This window comes from Anarrhichthys ocellatus, unplaced genomic scaffold (assembly GCF_004355925.1).
Source record: "Anarrhichthys ocellatus isolate YVR2014 unplaced genomic scaffold, GSC_Weel_1.0 scaffold80, whole genome shotgun sequence".
Classification (NCBI taxonomy): Eukaryota; Metazoa; Chordata; class Actinopteri; order Perciformes; family Anarhichadidae; genus Anarrhichthys; species Anarrhichthys ocellatus.
Genome location: NW_022280110.1, coordinates 1,552,665 through 1,560,802, shown reverse-complemented (window position 1 = coordinate 1,560,802; position 8,138 = coordinate 1,552,665). Strand labels below are relative to the sequence as shown.

At 39.2% G+C, this 8,138-nt stretch overlaps 1 pseudogene; it reads right to left on the bottom strand.

Annotated features, from left to right (window-relative positions):
- Positions 1–880: 880 nt before the first annotated feature.
- On the bottom strand, positions 881–6,825 carry LOC116398239 (probable polypeptide N-acetylgalactosaminyltransferase 8; annotated as a pseudogene).
- Between the last annotated feature and the right edge of the window lie 1,313 nt (positions 6,826–8,138).

Sequence of the window (8,138 nt, the reverse complement as noted above, 5' to 3'; positions counted from 1 at the left end):
CATGAATGTGCTGAGATATTGTATCTTCTGATCATTTTCTGTTTGTGGATATTTTTAATCTGTTTTATGGTGTTTATTTATATATAATAGATTAAAGCGTCAGTTTAAACCCTGACCTCTGAGGTTGCACGCAGTTATTCATTTTTTTTAAGATAAATCTCCCTTTATTCTCATTCTTTTTATTTTATTTTCATTTATTTATTCCTCCAATCAAAGTTAGCAGCTTCTTTTACTGTTTGATGAATTCTTGCTCTGTTTGCTGTCATTGTTGTACCTGTTCTTCTGTAGTTTCTGAAAAACATCCTGGAATAATAAACACATTTGAGGAAATGAAAAGTTCGATCCTGATAGTTCCTGAACAGTCCATGTGAGGGCGGATTTTTCCTTCAATACCAGTAAAAGTATTCAGACTGTGGTCAAAGGAGAAGAGACATTTTGTGGCTGTAGGAGCTATTTATTTTATGTTAGTATTAAGTTATTTTATTCACAAGTTGTATTGTTTAATAAATATAGATGTTTGCTTATTTATATTAGATTTTGTGATACATTGAGATAACCTTTTCTTTTGTTAGTTATTTGTTAATTATTTATGTTGTTTAGTATGCTTAGTTTTTTGGTTTGTTCGTATGTTTATGAATTGGGTAACTATGTGGGCACCTGTATATGTATGAGTAGGCAGGTTCACATCATCTGTTACAAAAAGGCCCCGAACCAAATATGTGAATATATTTTCCTGTGTGAAACATTTTAGCTAATACACATACTGGGACACCTGCAGTGGATTCAGTATCTAAGAAGCTTCATGTTAACCCAACATCACTGAGAGTGAAGGATCTCACACAACACTGGATCATGTTACATTTAGTCCACTTTATTGAACTCAACACCAAACCAAACTGTGTAGGAAGGTAGTGCAGAGCACGCACACACAGCCTCGTCCTCTTGACTCGGGCTGTCGTCTTTTCCTGAGTGATGACGCACTGGTTTGGGGTCTGGAAGCAGGTTTGGTGCAGAAGTGCGTTGAGCGGACTGCTGTGGTACTGCAGCTTCCTGAGATGTTTGGCCGGTTGACATCGATCTCAGGAAGAGACACAGGACGAGTCCTGGTCTGAAAAGGTGTCGGTGGGGCTGGCGGTGTAGGGATCCCTCCCTTCTGATGGGGTTTGGAAGAAGGTTTGCTGTTCAAAGGTGGACTGTCGTGGTGCTGCAGCTTCCTGTTGATGATCGGTTGGTTGATATCCACTCTCATGTTCTCCAGGAGACACAGGAATCCTGTCCTGACATCAAAGACAAGTGGCAGATCATTTATATACTCGTCAACATACAGTATGAAATGTTAAATGCAGCTTACTGAAGGGCTCACTCCCTTTGTTGCCTGAAACACCACACGCTCTCCATCTGGTCCTGTCTTCATTCTTCCTTCTGGTCTGATGAGCGTTTCTTCGTCATCCTCATGGAAACTCTGGATATCCTGCGGGAACGTTGAGTCTTCCACGTCTTGCCACCTATGCAGCTTTTAGACATGACAGGCTAGAGCTTCCCTTTTTTGAAAAATAATTCAAACAACCAGTTTTATAAATCATTTTTATTTCCAAATAATACAAAAAGGACAATGATCAATATTTCAAAATATTTAAACTTACGCCTTCGTCTGAGCACAACAAAACAAAGCTTTGTTGGTCTCCACTGAGGTGTGCTGGAAATAAAAAGACTACCAACCCCCATGTAAATCCATCAACTAAGTCCCAAATATAGGTATCCCTCTTCTAGACACTAGAGGAGACAAGGCTCCCCAGAAGAAATTCAGGCTGTGGGTAATTGTAGTCTTAGAACACATCAAGATCATTTTTCACACTCAATGTAATGAACTAATGTATTTACACAGATAGTTAATTTACCTCTAAACAAGTTGACTCTTGCCTAACTTTTCAGGATGCAAAGATACATAAGTAACAAGACAAACCTTTAATAATAAAAACATTGTACAGTAGATTTAAACCTTTTGGGAACTCAGTCATCCACAAAGCCGTCTTTGTAGAAGTCTGCACCTCTGTACTGCTGTTTACTCTTCTGAGCACTTTCATAGTTTTCTTAATCCACTGTTATGCCGTCATTGATCTTTATTCCTATTTACTTTTCCTTTAGCATGAGTTGTGTTTGACTTTCTCTGCATAGAGGCTACTTCTGTAACAGATGATAATGCACAGTAGTAAGTACAGATAGGTTACTAAGAAAAAGATTTACATTATATTTTCAAATCTGAGATTCAGCCAACAGCCCCAAACATATTGCATAAAAATGCTTTCAGATGTAGCATTTGTAATAACTGGCCAACTGTTAGATAACTAAAATCTTAAAGTTACATTTCATCATTGCAATGATGCATCTAACTAACAGCATTTATTGTTTTATGTCCACTTCTGCCATGAAGGGAATTCAGTAGGCAGACAAAACTTTATTTAAACAGCAAAACAAACAATGCTTAAACTCTTCTCTTTTGCGTTGCCCTATGTTTTAATACGTACCAAACATTACCACTAGCTTTTATGCTTAAATAGAACATAATATGGTGTCCTTGAGTGGAAAGATTAAAGGGAGGAAAAAAAGGATTAACTTGCATTTCTAAGTTGCGTAAAAGTGTGTATGTCCTTTATAAGCAGCCTGAGGTAAGATGCTATTAGTCAAAGTGATCCCAGCAATGCTCTTTTCCACACAATACCTGTAATATAGACCGACTGGGAGTCAGGCATGTAGGGCTTGTGGGCCCTCTCGATGTGAGCGATCTTGGAGCATGGAACTACTTCAATACTGCCTCCACATGTCCACACCTGCATGAGCAAAGTAAGAGCTCATACAATAAAACTGAATCGTCAATTGTGTCAATGCAAGAGTAAATAAGAGCTACTTAAAAGTTTACAAAATGTGGGCAAGCAAGCAAAGCCAACTGCGTCGCCAATTACCCCCGTTTCCATAAAGTGTGTATGCATGTGTCCTCTACATGTGTGCATATTCTCCCGTCGAGTTAGTTTTTATAGATCATAACTTTTCCATGGGTTTTTCAGGCCCGTTTTGTGCGAACAAGATGGTTGTAAATGACACTCCTAGTCATTTCACAGAGTGAGAGGGGTAATTGTACTGAAGCCAGGATCTGCACTCTTTCTTGCTGCAAGTTGGTATTAGCATTAAAAGTCAAGCTTTTAGATAATCAAGAACGCCTCATCCAAGATACGATTAATGAGACCATGGTGTCATATTTGTTTGACACAAATTGGAACAAGACTTACTGATTTCACTTTAACTTACTTTCCAGGCAACGAGCCGTCTCTGAGTTTGTAATAGTCGTCCGAAAACCCCTCGTACATGCACCATAAAGCCCAGTCGAAGGCGTGTGCTGCTGGAAGGTATTCATCAACCTTGAGGTCATCAAAGTTGACTTTGTCGAACACTGGGGACGTCACCACCGTTCAGTCACCTTTGATCTGTGTCAGCAAGGGTTCAGCCCTGCATGAGGAGAATGGAAGAGAAGCGGTTCTCACATCACTGTACCCTTCTGACATTTACTTAGCAACCAGTTAAACCGCTGGTTCAATACTTCTCTGTCTCTTTCCTCAAAACGACTGTAACTTTTGAATGCGAGGTGGTGTGTGTTGTCAAGAGCCGGACAGTCCTTTGTTATTTCATGGTTTATGTAGATTTATCTTTCCAAACATGCAGAACAAACAAAGTATGTTTGTTTTTAATTGTTTGATCACCCGTGAACCTAAGTTTGATTTTTACCCAACCCAAGTCAACATCGGTAGAGCACTTAAAAGGTGGAGAGAGTTTTAGACTGGAAAATTTTCAACAGTGATGCAGAGGTCAAGCGGTTTATTTTTTTGCTTAACCTCATTTTCAAAAATCAGCTTGCCATACACTACAAATGACTAGACGGTTGCGCGTCTGAGTAGAACTCACCTATCCCTTATTACCACCACTGCAATTTCCTTGTGCAAGACCTGATTGCCTTATTTTTTGCCGCATTGTTACCACAGCTCATGGACTTCAATGTGTGCGTCCAGGATGGCCACCACGTCAGCAGTAGCAGCCCTCCATCCAGAAACCCTGGCATACGCAAGGCCTCGCTGCTCACTGTGCTTCACTCTTGTAAAACGGAGACTCGGGTTCTGCTGCTCGATCATCTTCACGTACGCGTCAAGGTCCCCCTTCAAGTCATCTGAATTGAGAGGAAAATGTGGGCTATATGTTATGTAGTTCCTAATAAGTTCAGGCATGGCAGAGATGACAGTGTGCACACTGATTACCCAGAATGCAAAGCAGATTTGAGAAGATTTTGAGAGGGAGTCACAGTTCTGATCATAGACATGCCTCACATGCTCACAAACTACAGTAAGCTATTTAAATTACATTTTTAATATTGATGTTGTAATGGTTTCATTGTACTGAAAGGTGTTTCTGATGTTTTATTTCACTCATTGCCTGTAAGCAAGTTAGGATGGACAAAAAAAAAAGAGAAACAACATTCAATATATGGCAATCCAGTGCCACACATCCACAGCCTTGAATTGACTAAATGCAGGGCCATTGGGTTACATCGTACTGGGGTTTATGTGCCCATGCTAATTTTATTTTTACTTTAATCCTTCCTGTAAACAGCATTCATTTTCCGAATCCAATGCAGACAGCTATTGTTCCGTTGCTATGGTCATATGGTAATTACAGTCAAAGCCAGAGAGGGGACACAAAAGTTCCTCAGTCCAGCTTTAATTGGTGGACTTCAGACGTGCTAGAGGGCAGATATTTTTTAAGCTTTGTCAAGTCTTCATGCTAAGATAAGCTAAACAGCTGCTGTCTGTAGTTTCATATTTTACCATACAGATGCAACAGTGGTCTCAATCTTCTCATTAAAATCTTGGCAAATAAGAGAGCAAATAAGCAAACTTCTCAAAATGAAAAAAATTCATTTGACAAACCGCATTCTGTGGGATTTACAAGACTGCTGAAAGAAGTAGATACTTTCAAAATGTAAATTCCAGTCACAAAGTAACACAGAATACACACCACAGATTAGAACAGCATCCAAAAATATTTGGTTAAAAACTTGATGCAAAATGAGCAGCAGTTGCCTCAGGCCAACCTTCCTCAAATTATTTTAGCCTATACAAACATTAGATCAGCTCATGTTTACAATCTGCACAATCTGAATCATTTGCAGCCAACCAACCATAGGAGCTGTTGTCATCCACCAATATTATTTCCTTCAGCAGGTTTTTAGAGGTGCGGTCGATGATGCTGCGCAGAGCTCTTTTGATGACTGACAGGGCCTCATTCAGGTAGATCAACACCACTCCAAGGCTTGGCAGGTCCTTTGGGTAACTCTTTTTAAGACACCCATTCACAAGCAGAAGGATGTCTCACACCACCTTTCCATTAGTGAGCTGTGTCTAAAGACAAACCATGTCAACTGGAAGGTGAAGGATGATCAGCAAACATAGATTAATCTAGACCTTTTGTGTACAAAGTGGAATGGCAGGTTTGGCATAAATGACAATGATAAGTTGTAGCCTACCTTTTATCCCTGGTGTCTGGGAGAGCTCGATCTAGAGGAAGGCGATCACTGAGGAAAACGTTGTATCCGTACTTCTCATACAAACCCTGCGCCTCTCTTTGGTCGTCCTCAGACAGATTTTCTCCCCATGTCTTGAACAGAACAGAGTCTGGGAACAGTTTATTGGACTTTTTCTCTTTGGGGGCCTTCTGTTGGTCTTGCATCTTTGCTTCTGGTTGCTGTGGCTGCTTTTTGACTCATGGCTGTTCGACCTCTGCAGCTTTTTTCTGTCTGCCTCTGTCCTCTTCAAGCATTTTCTGCATGCTATTCTGCTTTTCCTCAAAAGCTTGGAGTACATTGACTTGACAAAAGGATGACAGGGACACAGTGAAATCAGCTAGAGGCATGGCCACCTTTTGTAGAAAATAGTACACTATAGTTTTTCAAAATCAAAATCTTTCTTGAGATTCGTGTTCTCTTCATTGATTCTACACAAAAATAACATTTTATTGACATCCAGAGGGAAGTTAAGCATTAGTGTAGGAGCCATTAGTTCTGTCTGTGTATTATATCAGCACACAAAATAGACTAAATAAAGACTTCAGGAAAAATACATAAAACACAATAATCAATATAACATAGACAAGAGAATGGAGAGAATGGATTATTCCATTTATAAACTCATAAATTGTGCACTTAAATTTGACCTCATTAATAGACAGCAAACTGCAAGAAAAGAAAAGTCCCATAGAGGCAATTTAACCTAATATTCAACACCCCAGGGGAGCATTTTTCTTTCTCCAAACAAAAACATTTGTGTCCTACTACACACTAATATTCTTTTAATGTGTCATACTTCTGTCTGCTAACATGCAAACTATATGCAAAAGGCTATGCATAAAATACCTTTTGTTGTATACAGTGAATTTACATTTGAATCCTTCCGCTTACCTTTCTTACAACGTCTCTGATCAAATCAAACTGAAGCAAACTTCCTTTCCATTTCACCATCTTCCTTTGAAGTGAAAATGTGACATTCAACCCGATAAAAACGAAATAAAACAGAGTAACATGTATACTGGAAGAAAGGTAAACCGTTGCTTCAACTCACAGAGATTGCTGATGTTTGTCTCCATGTCTGAAACAATTCTGATAATACGCGATGAGTCCAGTTCTTTGTTAGTAGGCTCATATCCCCTGTTTAGAAACATGCCCACATTGAAGACGAGCCCGATCCCCCCCAAAGTGAGGACTACCCGCTTTAACCCTGCTGCCCTCATGCTGAAAACACACCGACTGATCCCACAGCATGAGAATAAAAAACGACAGAGATACCTTCTTTGGTTTAAAGGCGGAGGGAGGACAGGTCTCACCTTTGTTCCCTCTGATGTGAATAGTATTTGAATGGACCGTGCCCTTGAGTGTGTGGCTGAATGCCTGTTTTAGCGCCGCAGTTTTGCTGGACTGTGCAGAGGCCCGTTGAATCGTGTTATTTGGGTTTTATGTTATTCTATCTGCTTTGTTGTCATATAAATATATGTGACTGATTCTTGTGAGTTTGTTCTTGTCATTGTGTTAATTACATTGATTTTGACAATATACATTGCCTGTTAATGACGAAGCATCCCGTCATGCTGGCGTCATAATGAGGTTGGAGGTGGTTCAACTGTAGTAGGACAGTACTGAAAGCCCAGGTATGAAATACACGGCCCGCCATGCACTGCTATAATGTATTGTATTACAGACCATTGTTGTGAGAAGAAACATGTGCACCTTGTTAGAGACTGCTGTATGTGAAAACACTATTTAAGTTTGTGTTGGCACTGTTCATTTAAGAATGCTTGAAAGTGACTTTTATGAGGTGGAAAGTCGTGATGAAGCACTCTATACACAGCCCAGAGGATAATCCTGCAAAATGATTATTATTCATTATTTTTATTTTATGTAGAATATAAAAGTGCAAACAGGAAATAAACTTGAAGGATTTCACATGTGATAGCTTCATGGTGTTAGTCATGACAACACAGCCAGCAATAAAGTCAAAGCTCAGAGTAAAGTTATTAGAGTCAGACTCACGTCTCATCACTACAGCCTGAAACATTCACACAAATAGTTTAAGCCTTTATTTCCATAAATAAAATGATATAATCATTATGTACAAATAATTCAGTGTTTACACCCATTGGCAGTTTATTCACGTTCAATTGTGGGACTGTAGCAGAAATGATTTTATCACAATCATGTATGTTAATTATTCATAATATGTGTTTATGTATTTCATTTAGCTCACTTTAATTGATCGCTGGAGCAAAAACGTTTGAAAACGAGCAACTTTTACTTTGAAGGTGAGCCGTCTGTTTCTGACTCACTTTAATTAATTTTCATTATTCAAGTACTATAATGTAACAAGCTGATGTTTTGGTGCGCTGAATTGCATTGCGCGTGTTCATTCAATGGGACAGCAACATTATACACGGACCCTTTAAGACTCAAATTGTCATTACTTACATTTCCCCCGTGCTATTTGCCTGTATGCCAATTTTGTATTAAATAATGCATTTAAGAGGTTCGGGGATGTAGCCTTCAAATATTT